We start from the raw sequence: 17929 nt of genomic DNA, 5'->3' as shown, positions 1-17929 counted from the left end.
GACGATCACTAGAAGTGAAATAGAATCTGTAATTTAAAAAACTCCCTCCAAATCAAAGTCAAGGTCCAGACAGCTTCACTGGGGAATTCTACCAAACATACAAAGAAGAACTTATACCTATCCTGCTCAAATTATTACAAAAAATTGAAGAGGAGGGAACACTCCCAAATTCATTCTATGAAGCCACCATCACCCTGATACCAAAACCAGACAAAGACACTACAAAAAAAGAAAATTACAGGCCAAAGTCCTTCATGAATATAGATGTGAAAATCCTCAACAAAATATTAGCAAACCAAATCCAACAATACATACATACCATCATCAAGTTGGATTCGTTCCAGAGTCACAAGGATGGCACAGCATACCCAAATCAATCAATGTGATACACCACATTAACAAAAGGAAACACAAAAACCACATGAGCATCTTAATAGGTGCAGAAAAAGCATTTGACCAAGTTCAGTGTCCATTTATGATAAAAATTCTCACCAAAGTGGGTATAGAGGGAACATATCTCAACATAATAAAAGACATTTATGACACATCCACAGCTAACGTAATTCTCAATGGTGGAAAACTGAAAGACTTCCCACTGAATTCAGGAATAAGACGAGGATGCCCACCCTCACCACTTTTATTCCACATAGTATTGGAAGTCCTAACCACAGCAGTCAAATAAGAAAAAGATATAAAAGATATCCAGATTGGAAGGGAAGAGGTAAAACTGTCAGTATTTGCAGATGGCATGATATTCTATGCGGAGAACCCTAAAGTCTCCACACAAAAACTATTAGAACTAATAAATGAATTCAGCAAGATAGCAATATATAATATTAATATACAGGAATCCATTGTATTTTTTTACACTAACAATGAAATATCAGAAAAAGAATGTAAAAAGAATCCTGTTTAAAATAACATTAAAAAAAATAAAATACCTAGGAGTAAACCTAACCAATGAGGTGAAAGACCTATACACTGAAAACAATAAAACATTGATAAAGGAAATTGAAGGTGATTCAAAGAAATGGAAAGCTATCCCATGCTCTTGAAAGGATTAATATTGTTAAAACGGCCGTACTATCCAAAGCAATCTATGAATTTAATGCAATTCCTATCAAAATACCCATGACATTTTTCACAGAACTAGAACAAATGATCCTAGAATTTTTATGGAACCACAGTGACCTAGAATTGCCAAAGCAATCCTGAGGAAAAAGAACAAAGGTGGAGGCATAACCCTCCCAGACTTCAGACTATACTACAAAGCGACAGTAATCAAAACAGCATGGTTTTGGCACAAAAACAGATATATGAATCAATGGGACAGAATAGAGAGCCCAGAAATAAACCCACACACCTACAGTCAATTAATCTATGACAAAGGAGGCAAGAATATACAATGGAGACAAGACAGTCTCTTCAGTAAGTGGTGCTGGGAAGGCCAGACAGCTGCATGTAAATCAGTGAAATTAGAACACTTCCTCACACCATATACAAAAATAAGCTCAAAATGGCTTAAAGACCTAACTATATGATATGACACCATAAAACTCCTAGAAGAGAATATAGGCAAAACATTCTCTGAGATAAAGCATAACTATATTTTCTTAGATCAGTCTCCCAAGACAAAAGAAATAAAACAAACAAACAAACAAAAAAACACATGGGGCCGAATCAAACATAAAAGCTTTTGCACCGCATAGGAAACCATCAACAAAATGAGAAGACAAAGTATGGACTGGGAGGAGATATTTGCAAATGATGTGACTGACAAAGGGTTAATATTTAAAATATACAAATAGCTCATACAACTCAATATTGAAAAAACAATCAATGTAATCAGAAAGTGGGTAGAAGACCTGAATAGAAATTGTTCCAAAGAAGACATACAGATGGCCAACAGGAACATGAAAAGATGCTCAACATCACTAATTATTAGAGAAATGCAAATCAAAACCACAATGAGGTGTTACCTCACAGAGGGCAGAATGGCTATCTTCAAATGCTGGAGAAGGTGTGGAGAAAAGGGAACCCTCCTACACTGTTGGTGGGAATGCAAATTGGTGCAGCCACTATGGACAACAGTATGGAGGTTACTTAAAAAGCTAAAAATAGAGCTACCATATAATCCAACAATCCCACTCCTGGACATATATCCAGAAAAGGCAAAAACTCTAATTCGAAAATATATGTGCACCCTAGTGTTCATAGCAACATGGTTTACAATAGCCAAGACATGGAAACAACTGAAGTGCCCATTAACAGATGACTGGTTTAAGAAGATGTGATATACGTATACATACGTATGTATATGTATATGTATACATATGTATGTATATGCATACATATGTATGTATATGTATATACACACACACACACACAATGGAATATTTACTCAGTCATAAAAAAAGAATGAAGTGTTGTCATTTGGACCTAGAAGTATTATACTTAGTGAAGTAATTCAGACAGAGAAGGACAAATATTATATGGTATCATATGTGGGATCTAAAAAATAATACAAATGAATACAAAACAGAAACAGACTCACAGATCTAGAAAACAAATTTACGGTTACCAAAGGGAAAAGGGAGGGGGGAGGGATAAATTAGGAGTATGGGGATAACAGATACAGACTACTATATATAAACTAGATAAGCAACAAGGATTTACTATATAGCACATAGGATTATGTTCAATATCTTGTAATAACCTAAATGGAAAATAATCTAGGAAAAAAATATATCTGAATCACTTTGCTATATACCTAAAACTAACACAATATTGTAAAACAACTATACTTAATTTTAAAAAAGAGACATTTCAGAAGGATTCCAGTCAGTGGCTAGTAGATCCTCCTGGCTAGACTAAAGAGCTGAAAAATCTTAAGGCTGTTGTCCGATAGAACTTGAACATTCTGCGCAAATTGGAGAGAGGCCTGTCTAGAGGAGAATCGAGGGTGTGACCTCTCTTGAATGGAGAGGACTAAAGTCAGACTCATAGGAAATTCATTGTTTTAAAGAGAGTTCTACTGGTGGAAGCACCACAGTGTGAACTGAGATGGCTCTAGTTACACAAAGACTTCTGGGGGCCCAAGTTTCTTTGAGTAGGAACAGAGTGAGAAAGCCAATCAGCTGCCACAAGGGCCATTTCTCATGGAAATGCAAAGACCCCTCCAAGGGCAGAGCTCTGAAGAACAAAGGACTGCAGTCTGTTCTACTTAGTAAAGCACACTTTCCTGACTTTTCTCTTCCCTGTCTCCTCACTGTGCTCCCTGAGATGACCGTCAAGTAAATTTCCCACTTTCAAGTTCTTGTCTCAGGGTCTGATTTTGGAAAATCAGACTATGATGCCAGGCATCCTTGTTTTGTCCTCAACTATAGTGGAAACTCCACTAGTGTTTTCCCACTACGTATGATGCTGGATAACTCTGGAGAGAAGGGTTGAGTGACCAAGACCTGGCAAGAAGACACATGTATAGGGATAAGCTGAGGAGGATGAGGAGTCCCAAGATTAAGATAGATTTGAGGGCCAGCAGAGGGTCATGGCCAGTGAGAAAGTTGGGGTAGGGAATAGCACTAGTGCTTTAGGGTGGAGATGTCTAATATTCAACTTCTAATTGTTACCTGTCTTGTAGTGTCATTTCCTACCACTACCCTAAACTTTCAATAAGAGCCTGCTGTCCATTAAAAAAAACGGTGGTGAAAGATAGGTATGAAGTGTCCAACTATTTTTTTATCACTGTTTTTATTATAGATTAGTTGTTGAATTCCATCAAGTTCCTTTTATGAACATCGTGACTCATCCATTCTTCTCCAGAATGATCATTATGAATAAAGCTACTGTGAACATTTTTGTATATGTCTCCCATTAAACATGTCCACACATTTTGGGGATATATATACATAGAAGTGGCATTGCTGGGTTATAAAGTGGGCATTTCTTCACTGTTAGTAGACACTGCCAGTTTTCCCAAGTGGTTATATCATTCACATTCCCACCAGCAGTCCATGGGAGTCTGAGATTACCTATGTTGTTGTCAACACTTGTTATTGTTAGTTTTTTTATTTTCAGTCATTCTGATAGATGTGAAGTGTTATTTCATTATAGCTTTAATTTTCACTTCATGATTACCAAAGAAGTTGAGCATTTTTTCATGTGGTTAGTAGTCATTAGATACTGTCTTTCGGGAAGTGCCTGTTCAGCTCCCGTGTCCGCTTTTCCATTGTGTTAATATTTGGCTCACTGATTTATAAAATTTCATTAAACACATTTTTAAAACAACTTAAATATGGGGGTTAAGATGGGCTGAAGTAAAAGCATGGGAAAAGATATACCAGGCAAAGGCTAACAGAAAGCTGGTATTGCTTTAGTAATATCAGATAAAGTAAAGTTTAAAGCAAGAAGCGTAATTGTCAGAGATAAAGAGGGATGTTTCACAGTCATTAAAATGGACAGTCCTCCAGAAAGATATAGCAATTCTAAATTTGTATGTGTAAAATATAGCCTCAAAATACAGAAAGCCAAAGCTGATAGAACTAAAAGGAGAAACAGACAAATTCAAAGTCACAGAGAAATATTAATACACTTCTTTCAGTAACTAATGGAACAAGCAGGCCAAATATCAGTAGTGTTATAAAGGATTGGAACAATATGATTAACAACTTTGACTTAATTCACATATGTAGAGCATTTTATCCAACACCTACAGTGTACATATTCTTTTCAAGGGCACATCGAAAGGTTAACAAAATTAATTGTATCCTGGGTCATAAAGCAAGTCTCATATTTCACAACATTGAAGTAACAGAGAATATGTTCTCTAATCACAATGAAATAAGCTCAGAATTAATAAAAAGATAATTAGAAAAGCCCCAAATACTGATAGTTAAGCAATATTCTTATAAATAATAAAGAAGAAATCACAGTGGAATTTTTAAATATTTTGAACTAAATGACAGTGACATACCAAAATTTGTGGAATACAGCTAAAGACATGTATGGCCCTAAAAGCATCAAGTTGAAAAGAAGAAAGACTGAAAAATCTGAAACATAAGCATTCTTTTCCAAGAAGTTGAAAAAAAAATCAGAAAAAGTAAACTGCAAGAAAGTGAAAGGAAGGAAATAATAAATATGAACCAAAATTAAAACTGAAACAAACAAAATTAAAATTAAAACAACTATACTTAAAACAAACAGAATAAAACAAAAAAAAATCCCCAAAGCTCTTTGTCCTGTATTTTCCCATTTCAGTAAATAGAAATTTTATCCTATCATGTGCTCTGAATTTGGAATCAACCTTGACTGCTCTCTTTCTCTCACACCTCACATTTATGAGGTGATCCTATAGATGGGGGGTCCCCAACTCCCAGTCCGCAGACCAGTACAGGTCCGTGGCCTGTTAGGAACTGGGCCACACAGCAGGAAGTGAGTGGCGAGCGAGCATGCCGCTCCCCATTGCTTGCATTACCGCCTGAATCATGCCCCACCAACCCCCGTGGAAAAATTGTCTTCCACGAAACTGGTCCCTGGTGCCATAAAGGTTGGGGACCGCTGCTATAGGTTATACCTTAAAAATATATCCAGAATCCAGTCACTTCTCATTCCCTTTGTTGATTACAGCCTGACCTAAGCCATCATTATCTCTTACCTGGATAACTGCTGTAATTTCTTAATTGATCTCTGTATTCCCTCTCTTAGCCCAGTTCTTCATATGATAGTCAGAATTACCCTGTAGAACCTTCATGTCACACTTGCTCTCTTATCTTTCCAGTCCCTTTCCATTTCTCTTGGCATAAAAGCCAAAGAAAGCCCTTACAATTACCAAGGAGACCCTGAATAATTTGCTCACCTTGTCTTATTTTTTGCCTTCTTCCTGTCCCTCCATGAGCTTCAACCATACTGGCCATCTTGCTGTTCTTCAGACATGCTATTGAATCTCTAGGCTGTCACACTTGCTGTTCGTTTTCCCAAATATCCACTTGGCTTACCTCACTTCAGAACTCTGCTAAGTATCACCTTATTAATGAAATCTTCTCAATCAACCCATAAAACAGCAATCCCCTTCCCCCATACTTGGCACTCCCTACTTTTTTTCTGTAATATATGCCTGGCACCTAGTAGACGCTCAAGTGTTTATTTGTTAAATGAATAAATTCATGGATGGAACTATTCAAGTGGTTACTACCGGAAGTGATGTGAAAGTAATATCTATGTAGGAAAAACTTCGCAAACCTGTTTATTTCAGGATACAATGCTCTGATTCTTCTGTTTTTTTGTTTTATCTTGAAATAAGTTTAGGCTTACAGAAGAGTTGCAAAAATAATGCAGAGAGAGGGCTTCCCTGGTGGTGCAGTGGTTAAGAATCCGCCTGCCAATGCAGGGGACACGGGTTCAATCCCTGGTCAGGGAAGATCCCATATGCCGTGGAGTAACTAAGCCCGTGCACTACAACTACTGAGCCTGCACTCTAGAGCCTGTGAGCCACAGCTACTGAGCCTGCGTACCACAACTACTGAGCCCATGTGCCACAACCACTGAAGCCCATGCACATAGAGCCTGTGCTCCACAACAAGAGAAGCCACCGCCATGAGAAGCCCATGCACTGCAGTGAAGAGTAACCCCTGCTCGCTGCAGCTAGAGAAAGCCCGCATGCAGCAGTGGAGACCCAACACAGCGAAAAAATAATAATACAGGGAGTTACCGTATACCCTTCACCCAGCACCTCTTAATGTTAATACCTTATATAATCATAATACAATTATCAAAAGTAAGAAATTAGCATTGGTGCAATGCTGTTAACGAAAGTACAGACTTTATTTGAATTTCGCTGATTTTTCCACTAGTAGTTTTTCTGTCCTAGAGTCCAGTCGAGAATTCCCTATTTCATTTAGTCATCATGTCCCCTTAATTTCTTCTGGCCGGTAACAATATCTCAGTCTTTCCTTATCTTTCAAGACCTTAAGACTTTTAAAAGTACTAGTCAGGCATTTTGTAGGATCTCCCTCAATTTGGACTTATCTGATGTTTTCTCATGATTAGATCAAGGTTTTGCATTTTTGAAAAATACCACAGAAGTGATATGGCCTTGTATCAGGGGAGACATGGTATCAGTGTGTCTTGTTACTGGTGATATTACCTTTGATCATGTGGTTAAAATAGTGTCTTCTGGGTTTCTCCACTGTAAAATTACTATTTTTTTCCTTTGTAATTAATAAATATTTTGGAAGAGATATTTTGATAAATATTCTTTTTCTTGTGATACTTTCAGATATTAATTTTAGTATTCATCAGTGGATCTTGCTTGAAGCAATTATTATGTGCTATTCCAATCATGATTTTTTTCATTCCTTCTATATTTATTAGTTGGAATTCTTCTGTAATGAAGACTTATTCCTTCTCCCCCCATTTATTTATTCAATAATTTATTTATAAAAGTGTGGGTTTGTGAGTATTTGTTTTATTCTTTGGGTTATAATCTATTACTGTTACTGTTTATTTTGTTTAAATTGGTCCAGCTTTGACATCCATCTTATTTTTAGACATGCACCCATCTTATTTCTCTTGAGCACTTCCTTACTTTCTGGCACCATGAGATGCTCCAGCTCATCTTGTATTTTTCTTGCTCTGCCCGGAAATCAGCCACTGCTCTGTGGAATCCTGGTTCTTCTAATTGGAGAAGGATATTTAGAAACCAAGATCTGGATACTGTTTCACCTTTTATAGCCTTTTTTTGTGTCCTGGCACTCTTTTTTTTCTTCTTCTTTTTTCATAGTCCTACCACCATGAAAACCTCTGAAAAACTTGACTTATATCTAGAGGAAAGTTAACATTATTAGAAGAGAATTTTCTGATAGGAATATCAGAAAACCAATATGTGTAACTCTGTCATTTGCTTTTGTACATGTGTTGAACAGATTTTATTTAGTTCTATTTTAATCCTCTAAAGCCTAGAAGTAGATTTTAAATATGATTTTTGGCCTATCCTCACAGTGTTACAATGTAATCGTTTCTAAAAATACACATGGGGTAGTAAAAGTCTTAGATTTCAAGTACTTTGTGATTTGGGGATTAGGCAGGCATAAATTACATAGCCTTATACTAGTGTAAATTAACCTCAGAAGTTAAAATATATTTCAAGTAAAGACTGACTTAAATTGTTATCACAAAGTGCTGTGATAGATAATAAAGATCCAGGTCAGTCATACCTGTAAAATTTTAGAGCTCTTCCTCAGCATAATTACCTTCCTTCTACATGTCCTTTAACAATAGGGACTTCAGTAATACAATATATTAATTACTAGTAATGAATTTGCACATCTTATTCTCATTGAACTTGGAGGCTCCAAGGACTGGAATTCTGGATGTATTTATTTATTATTTATTTTTATTTTTGGCTGAGTTGGGGTCTTCATTGTCGCGCACAGGCTCTCTCTAGTTGTGGCGAGCGGGGGCCACTCTTCGTTGCAGTGCATGGGCCTCTCATTGCAGTGGCCTCTCCTGCTGCGGAGCACAGGTTCCAGGCGTGCGGGCTTCAGCAGTTGTGGTTCACAGGCTCAGTAGTTGTGGCTCGCAGGCTCCAGAGCGCAGGCCCAGCAGTTGTGGCTCACGGGCCCAGTTGCTCCGCGGCATGTGGGATCTTCCCAGACTAGGGCTCGAACCCATGTCCCCTGCATTGGCGGGCGGATTCTCAACCACTGCGCCACCAGGGAAGCCCTGGATTTATTTTTTTGTGTCCTATTTAGATGCCCAGATGTTGGTTTATGAATGAAAGAATGTACCTCAGAATATGTGACTCTACATTTTATTAGATTACTAACAATTAATTCTCAAATATTTCTAAAGAGAGTAAAAGTTAATGTGAATCTAAATGAGTCTGTTTACCAAATAAGAAGAGATATGATAGTACTTCGGGTTTATTTAGTTTCATTTATGTTTCTCTAAGCATAGAACAAGTTCTGTATGTAGTTATATAGAATCTGTAAAGATGAGACGTTTCTTATTTTCAACTATGAAATTAATGGGATGTGTTTGAGGTCCATGACTAGTTCATAACTCACTTATTAATAATTAAGTAAAATTGACCCCTTTTTGTTATTGAGAACTGCATCAGACTCAGGATTCTAAAATTTCAGTTTGATTTCCATGTTATCTTCTTCTCTGCCTTTTTTTTTTGACACTTTACCATCTCACCCCCTACTCTATCCTTCTTTGTTCATTCTTGCTTCTCTGTCCCGTCAGTCTTTGCTTCTCTGTCCCATATAAGACATATAAGAGTATATGTCCCATATACTCTTGCTTCTTTCTATCATGTGTCCTTCTCTCATGTGTTATTGCATCTTTATCCCCCCTCCCTCCCTTCCTTCCATCAGTCATTCTTTCCATATTTCCTTCTAGGACTACATATCTATCCTCTGCTTCCGTATATCCAGACCTCATTCCATCCTTCCTTTTCTTATTCCTTCTCTCTCTCCAGCATTCTTTCTGTCCTATCATTCCTTCTGTTCATTCAAAGCGAAGGTCCTTTCTTCCATCAGTTCTTCTTTTCCTTTATCTAGTCTAATGACTACCATATATGTACTGATGAATTCCAATTTTATATCTTCCACCCACACACTTCTATCTTGGACTCCAGATTTAACAATCCCACTTCCTGTGCTATATTACCTGCTGAATTCCTACCCAGATACCAACTGCTCTTATCATTTTCACTATTACCACTGTTATTCATGCCACCATCATCTCTCCTCTAGAGCGGTATAGTAACCTCCTAAGTGGTCTTCCTATTTCTGCCCTTTGCCTGATACTCATTTTCTACCCAGCAGTCCAAGTGATTATTTTAAAAGTTAAGTCATGTCATGTCCCAGTCTCTGCTCAAAACCTTTCAAAGGATTCCTATCTTTTTTTTTATTATTGTTGAGGTAACATTGGTTTATAGGTTTCATGTGTAAATTATATTTTAATTTATGTGTACACTGCAGCATGCTTACCACTAATACAGTTACCGTACAGTTAACCCCCTTTACCTATTTTGCGCTTCCATCCTCTCTGGTAACCACCAATCTTATTTTTCACAGGTGAAAATAGAGATCTTATTTTTTTCTTTTTTCCCCAGCTTTATTGAGATATAATTGACATGTAACTAGTCTTTTTCTGAAGGAGAGAAATTTCAAATAAGACCGTTAGACTACTGAAAAGCATTACACATAGATCTGGGAAAGCATGCTTTTGAACACGTTAGACATTTTATTTAGTTATGTGTAAATCCTTTAAAGCCTAGAAGTACATCTTGTACTTGATTTTGGCCTAACCTGGTAGAGTCACAATGCTGTGGTTTCTAAAATTAGACAAGGAGTAAGAGTTCTAGATTATACATAGCTTTGTGTGAAATCAGAGAGGCTTAAGTTACATAGATTGTATTAGTGTAAATCGATTCCAGAGATTGAGTGATCTTGGCCCTTTTAAACTCTATTATTAATTTTAATAATTTTCTGTGTATTCCTTTTTTTATATTTTGATAGTGTCAATACCCATATCATCTGTAAATAATCATGTTTTTGTTTCTTCTTTTCCCATCCTTATACCCTTTATCTCTTGATCTTCTTATTACTACACTTGTTAGTCCTACTAGTACCAGGTTGAATAGAAGCCGTGGCAGGCATCCTTGTCTTCTTCCCAATCCTAAAAGAAGTACTTTCAACATTTTACCATTAAATATGATGTTTTGTGTACTTTTTGTGAATGCCCTTTTTCACATTAAGGAGGTTACCTTCTAGTCCTGGTTTGTTGAGGCTAAAATGAAATTGAATTTTAATAGCTACACTTTCTGCATCTGTTCAGTTGGTCATGTGAAATTTCTTTATTCTATGAATGAGGTGAATACACTAACCAGTTTTTAAACATTAAACTAATCAACTTTCTGTGGATAAGCCCAACTTGATCATGATGTATATTTTTTAATGTATTGTTGTATTTGGCTTGCTAATATGGTATACTTGTGAGTGAGATTAGTTTGTGATTTTCCTTTTGTACTGTCCTTGTCTGATTTTGGTATCAAGGTAAATCTCACCTCATAAAGTGAGTTAAGGAGTGTTCCTTTTTTGTCTATCCTCTGTATGAGGTTAGAATCCTCTGTAAAATTAAAACTGTCTATTTCATGAATGTTTGGTAGAATTCATCTGTACAGCTGACTGGCTCTTGTGTTTTCCATGTAAGGTTTTTAACCACGAATTCAGTTTCTTTAGTAGCTATGAGACCGTTCATGTTCTTTATTTGCTCTTGAGTCAGTTTTGGTAAGTTTTAAATTTCTTCTTGAGTCAGTTTTGGTAAGGAATTTATCCATTTTATCAAAGTTTTCAAATTTATTTGCATAAAATTTTTCATACTGCCTTATTTGCCATTTAATCCCTGCAATATCTGAGATTATATCCTCTTTTTTATTCTTAATATTGCTTATTTTGTCTGCTCTCTATTTTTCCCTTAATTTACCTTGTCAGAGTTTTACAGTATTGTTTCTTCAAGTAATAAATTTTGGCTTTGTTGTTTCTATTATGTATTTGTGTTCTCTTTTCACTAATTCCTGCTCTTGATCATTTCCTTCTTTCTTTTTCTTCTTTAGAACATAGAGAACAATAGATGAACAATAGAACAATAAACATCTTTATTACCTGAGCTAAGATAGGAGGGAGGAGGATTTGTTTGCTTTTCCGGGCATTGATTTTCCTCAGCTAGAACTCCAGCTCCTTGCATTCTAGCACATAGCCATCTGCTTGGCCACACTGGCCTGGTTTTGAAACAATGCATGCAAGGAGCTTGCCCTGCTGGAGCCTCCAGAAGGCTGCTGATTTTGGCATTCTTTTTCCTTTCATCATATTTCTTCTGAATTTTCTTTTATCGTTTTTTGTTTAAAATCCCTTCCTCCTCGGAAGTCAGCTTGGCTCCCTTCTTGCGGCCCCGGGGCAGTGCATAGTGGGACTCCTACCACTGTCAGAATAGTGTGCTGTCAGTGAGCACAATGCAGTTCTTCGCCAGGGTCTTGGTACTGACCAGTTCATTGTTGGAGGCACTGTAAACTATAATAAGCCTCGTTTTGCACGTACAACACTCCAAGCCTCAAGGGAAGTTCCCCATGTCCAGCCTCAAGTTCCCCACGTCCAGCAACTTCTTGTTGCCTCCCTGCATGTGGAATGTGTGTATGAGGCAGGGTCAATCTTAGTGTTGGCAGCGGGGATTCCCAGCTCATACTTCTACTTCTTGTAGTAGGTTTTTCTCTCGTTCCTAGTCTTGTGGCGCTTGTGCCAGTTGTTCCGAGATATGGCTATTGCTCAGTGCTGGCTGGAAAGAGATCATTTCCTTCTTTATATTTTTTTAAAGATCTATTCTGCTGTTTTCCTAACTCAATTTCAAGTCTTTTTTTCTAATGTAAGGATTTAAGCCTATATATTTTCTTCTAATACCTCTTTTTTGTTGTTTTTCATTCTGTGCATTTTAGATATATTTTTTTCATTATCATTCAGTTTTAGGTATTTACTAAAATCCATTGTGATGTTCTTTGTCTGATAAATTGTTTGGAGAAGTGTTTTTTTTTTTTTTTTTTTTGATATGCAGGCCTCTCACTGTTGTGGCCTCTCCCGTTGCGGAGCACAGGCTCCGGACGCGCAGGCTCAGCGGCCATGGCTCACGGGCCCAGCCGCTCCGCGGCATGTGGGATCTTCCTGGACCAGGGCACGAACCCATGTCCCCTGCATTGGCAGGCGGACTCTCAACCACTGCTCCACCAGGGAAGCCCGGAGAAGCGTTTTTTAATTTCAAAATGTATGATAGATACCAATTCCTTTAAATCTGTTGAATAGTATTATGACCTAGTACAGGGTCAATTTTCATGAGTATTCCATGTGTACTTGCATAAATGTTCTCTGCTTATTGGATATAATGTTCTCTGACTACTTTGTATCTTATGTCTTTGTCTTTGGTTTTGTGTAGTTTCTAGATGTGGATGTATCTAGATGGTATATGGTGTATCTAGATGTGGATCCTTTCTCTGTCTCTGTCTCATCTCTCCTTCTCTGTATCTCTGCTTATTTTTATCTGTTCTTTATTTCTGTTTTTATTTCCCCTCCTCTCCATCCCACCTCCCAACCGTATCCCCATGTACCTCTCTTTTTTACCCTGCTTGAGATTCATGAGCTTCTTGAATTGATATCTTTCAGTGGTTCTGGAAAATTCTCAGTAATTTTCAGGTCTCTTATTCTGCAACTCAGATTAAGTTCTTGTTTCCTTGTGTATTTTATGATTGATTGATTGATTTTTGGTGGAACTTTTTCTGTAGAAATTGAAGCATGGGTTGAAGTTGAGAATCCAGAGAGGATTTATAATTTCTTTTAACAATTATCTCAGATCACAACCAACCTGGGACCATGTTAAATGCAATGATATGCTTAAGACGTTTGGTACCGTTTAAATTCCATGAATTTGCATTGAGATTATGCATGGGGGGGATGCACAAGAATTTTTTAATAAAATAAATAATTTTAGATTTATAGAAAATGTGCAAATATAATACAGAGAGTTCCTGATTACTCTATACCCAGTTTCCCCTAATATTAACATCTTACATTACCACTGTATTTTTGTCAAAACTAAGAAATCATAGCACTAGCTAAATTCCAGATTGTATTCAGATTTCCGCTAATGTTCTTTTTGTGTTCCAGGATTTCATCCAAATTACCACATTGCATTTAGTCATGTGTCCTTAGTCTCCTCTGTCCTGTGACAGTTCCTCAGGCTTCCCTTGTTTTTTATGACCTTTTTGATTTAGAGTACTGGTCATGTATCTTGTAGAATAGTCTTCAATTTAGTTTTGTCTGATGTTTTTCTCATCTGTAGAGTGGGGTTATGGGTTTTGCGGAAAATATCACAAAGGTGAAGTGTTTTTCTCATCATATCATACCAAGATGTACATGATACATGACTGACTTATCACTGATGAGGTTTGCTCCGATATGTGGTTGCAGTACTGTTTGCCAGTTTTCTCCACTGTGAAATTACTATGTTTAACCTTTCCATTCAGGAAGGGAGATTTTATTTTCTTTCAGCCCAGACTGAGTAGAGACAGGCAAGTTTCCTTCCTGTCCTATTAAGATTTATGTCTTATTTACATTTGAACTGTGGATGGAGCTCTTTAAAGCCCAGGTTTTATATTGAGGGTCTATTATTAGTTTCCTCAGTTGGATGGGCCTTGGGTTTTATCTCCTGTCCTCCTCAACCTGGATTATATTTAAGCTTTCCAGGACTCTGTAGAAATCCTCAAGGCTAAAGCTGACCTTAGCACTCTGCTTAACCTCTTATGATTCCTTACTTTTGGGACAGTCCAGTGAATCATGTTTAAAAGTTTCCTTTTGTTGTTTTTTGTTAACTTTTTGTTAGTTATTTCCATTAAGGTATCTTAATCCAATGTATTGTCAGCAACAGAAGTTAGTAGGTTTCTTTTGACATTGATTTTGAATATTTTTAAAAGTGTTAACACTTGTGTTGGGGGGAAATACAGCTTAGACTTAGAAAGTATGTTACTTGTAGTCGTTCTCCCAATTCCTCACTCCCCCCGACCCAAACAACACAGTTCTTATGAGTTTCTTAATTTAAGGATACTGTTTTCTCTGCTTTGATTGATCTTTCCTACTTGATCCTCATGATCAACACCTATAGATTCCAAACTCTGTTCAAGTGTTTTCTTCCTCATGCCTTCTCCTGTCTCCTTTCCCCTGCCCCCACACACAGAGTTTGATTTCTTCTGTGCTGCCATAATATACCCTTCATTAAGAAATATGAAGACATATATATCAATGTTGGTTTGAATATTATGGTAGATGTTATTATTGTTCACCATTATTCACCTGCAGGAAGTTTATGCTTCTGCCTTCTTGAAGTTTGGCTTGCCCATGTAACCTGCTTTAACCAATTAAATGTGAGCAGAAATGCCTTGCCTGCAGTAGATACATAGCATGAGTGAGAAATAAACTTTAGTTATTTTAAGACACTGAGCTTTGAGAGTTGTTTGTTACCTCAGTGTAACCTAACATATTCTGTCTTAATTGACACACATGCTCATCCCTCATCTTGAAGGCAAAAGCTGTATTTTAGTCGTCTTTATGTCCTTAAAGCTGCCAGCCTAATTTTCCTAAAACATTTTAGATTATTATATATCCTTCAGGAAAGTAACATGGGTTTAGAGTCAGACACATCAAAATTAAAAAATTTTTTACTTGATTGCTTAGCTGAGTTACTTTGGAAGATGTCCTTGAGTTTTAGATTCATTTTTAAAATGAGATACCTTATAAAGTTGTTGGGAATATAGTATATGTAAAGTACCTAGTCCAGCAGACATTCTTTCCCTCTCACATTTCTTACTTCTCCATTGACTATTGAATCAAGTCTTTAAAAGTCCCTTTCTCCTGCTTTCATTAATTTATTTATTTGGTTAGTCATTAGATAAATATTTTTTGAACTGCTACTATATGTCAGGCATTGTCTAGTTACTGTGAAGTGGTGAACAAGGCCTAGTCCCAGACTTTAAGGTGGTTACAGTCCTATGGCCAATAATTCTCCCTTCCTGTCTTCAGCTATCAAGTAAAGTTATATTAATACTGCAAGTCCTCTCTACCATCACCTTGAAAATTTTGCCTAAATTTCTCCCCATCTCAAAAAAAAAGAAAAAAATCCAGAAGTGATTGTTCCCTCCTGATTGTTCAAAGCAAATTACTGGTATTCATATGTGTCTCTTATAATATATATTGCATTCTGCCATAACAGATTCTGTTATATTCATATACATCATGTACATTTTCAAGTTTCTTTTCTAAATGTTACACTCGAGTGTTGGAATTTCATATCATTTATTTTGTATTCCTCAAATCAAGAATATTATGTGGATAATGAATGTCATTCGTTAGAAGGTGTTTTGGGAATTTATGGGGGCATTTTTGGTAGTCACAGTGATTGGAGGGTCCTAGTGGAATTAATGAGGAGAGACTGAGGATGGAAAACTTGCAGTGCTCAGGACAGTCTCTCAAAATAAATAGTTGTCCTGAGTCCCACATAACTTTCAAATATTATACTAGATGTTTCGTGAAACATCTAGTAAGTGAAAAACTTATTCATGATTTTCAAAATCTAGAGCCTAAACCCATTTTTATGTGTAAACACTAGGTATTTTTTACACAATTTTAATATACACTGAGTGTTCCTAAAATATATTGATCACCAATGTGAATCAAGGGAAGATTGAACTTTGTCCAGACCTCTACTAAATCTTGCTCAACATTACAGAAAACCAAAGGCAGTAACACTTATGGTATTTGAGTCACCAATAATACAACTGTATCATTCTGTTTTTGTAGCTGTTGAATTTAAAGTGATTCTGTATGTAGGTGCAGGCATCCAACTAATTCATTGTCTTTTTGTTTCATACCCAGATATTTACTTATGGTAAGTAAATGTTGCTTTTTTAAAAAATATAAATGACTTTACTTAAACTTCTCTCATATATTACATTGGAGCGTTATATTAATGCTTTAAAATTGTATATAAGGATATGTTATCTATGAATTTCATTTCAGAATTTAAAATAAGGCAGTGAAAAATATTTGTTATAAAAGGTGACGTTGTGTCATGGTTTAGAGCCACTGATTTATGAACCATTAGAGCCTGGAAAAAATATGAACTTTGCTTTTAAAATACATATTTAATCCTGTTCAACATTAAACTGTTCTCTTTAGGGAAAGTGTATATCACAAATATTCTGATAATTTGAATAATGTTAGATAAGAGCACTAAAAATTTGTTACAAACCATAAAAAAAGCATATGTAAACTTTATTCAATTTATAAAGAGACAAATTGCTATTTATAATTTTTGAACTTCTAATGAAGCACCAATGACTGCTTAATGACTGAGACTCTCCATTTTTTCCTTTATTATAGTTAGTATATCCAGAACTTTTATTTAAAAAAATTTAACCCTGTTGTTTCACAAGGAGGAAGGGTAGAAGAGAAGATATCTTGCATGTGATTTAATGATCTTAATTTATAGTCTGTAAATCACTTCTCTAGGGTCAGCAATGAATTGTTTTGGTTTAGCTCTTCTAAGTGTAGTTTTCATTGTTGAGCATGTGATAAGATATATTTTATAAACTAAAGTGCAGAACCAGATGGCTTTATTCTGGTATGATACGTGTTAATTCATAATGCCTTGTTTTTAGCAGGAATGGGATTATGTCGTATCTTACTGTTGCCTTTTTTAGACTATTTTATAGACAGAACTAGAAATTCTAGTTATATAAAGCTGTACTAGCATAGGCTGGAAAGTAGGTCATTGTTATGGGGAGTATACCAAACTGCCCACTGGTTGCTATAGCAATGACCTACTTTAAGAAACTATTTCTGTTGATTCATGTTGAAATCATCTTTTGGAACCAGCATAAAGAAACACACCGCATGTAATTTTTCCTAATAGCAATAAGGTAGTGATCGCTGGAGGTAAAAAAAAAAAATCCTTAAAATGTTTAAAGTGAAGAAATATATTTTCTCACCTAACCCCTCTTCAATTTATTTTGAAGTGCTGCAGTTAGTATTGTAATTAAATAGTATAAGAACTGTTCTTCTGTGTAGGCAATACAATTATGCAGAGGGATATAGTGAGTTTTACTACCCTTTGGCCTATTTAAAAATCAACCTGTTACATGTAGTTAATAGCATTATTAACTGAGCCTTCAAATGGGTATGGTTTCAAGAAAACAGTAAACATGCCAAATTGGATAAGGTCTGAAAATAAGTCCCTATTAAAATTGTACCTTATGCAGGAGTTCCCTGGTGGTCTAGTGGTTAGGATTCTGGGCTTTTGCTGCCGTGGCCCTGGTCAGTCCCTGGTCGGG

The 17929-nt window shown here is 36.3% G+C and overlaps 1 protein-coding gene and 1 pseudogene across 5 annotated transcripts in view; one reads left to right on the top strand and one right to left on the bottom strand.

Annotated features, from left to right (window-relative positions):
- Window positions 1-17929, top strand: part of CRY1 (cryptochrome circadian regulator 1) — a 93840-nt gene that overhangs the window by 36180 nt on the left and 39731 nt on the right. Inside the window, exon 1 of one of the 5 annotated variants that reach the window (XM_060025546.2) lies at window positions 16314-16485. The exons of the other annotated variants lie outside the window; for them this stretch is intronic. The gene's annotated coding sequence lies outside the window, so the exon portion shown is untranslated. Of the gene's footprint in view, window positions 1-16313; window positions 16486-17929 lie in introns of those variants that run through there. 5 annotated transcript variants of the gene reach the window in all.
- Window positions 10630-13492, bottom strand: LOC132434214 (small ribosomal subunit protein eS8 pseudogene; annotated as a pseudogene).

This window comes from Delphinus delphis, chromosome 11, assembly GCF_949987515.2.
Source record: "Delphinus delphis chromosome 11, mDelDel1.2, whole genome shotgun sequence".
Taxonomy (NCBI): Eukaryota; Metazoa; Chordata; class Mammalia; order Artiodactyla; family Delphinidae; genus Delphinus; species Delphinus delphis.
Note: the sequence above shows the minus strand (reverse complement) of the source record. Positions and strands in the feature narration are given on the sequence as shown.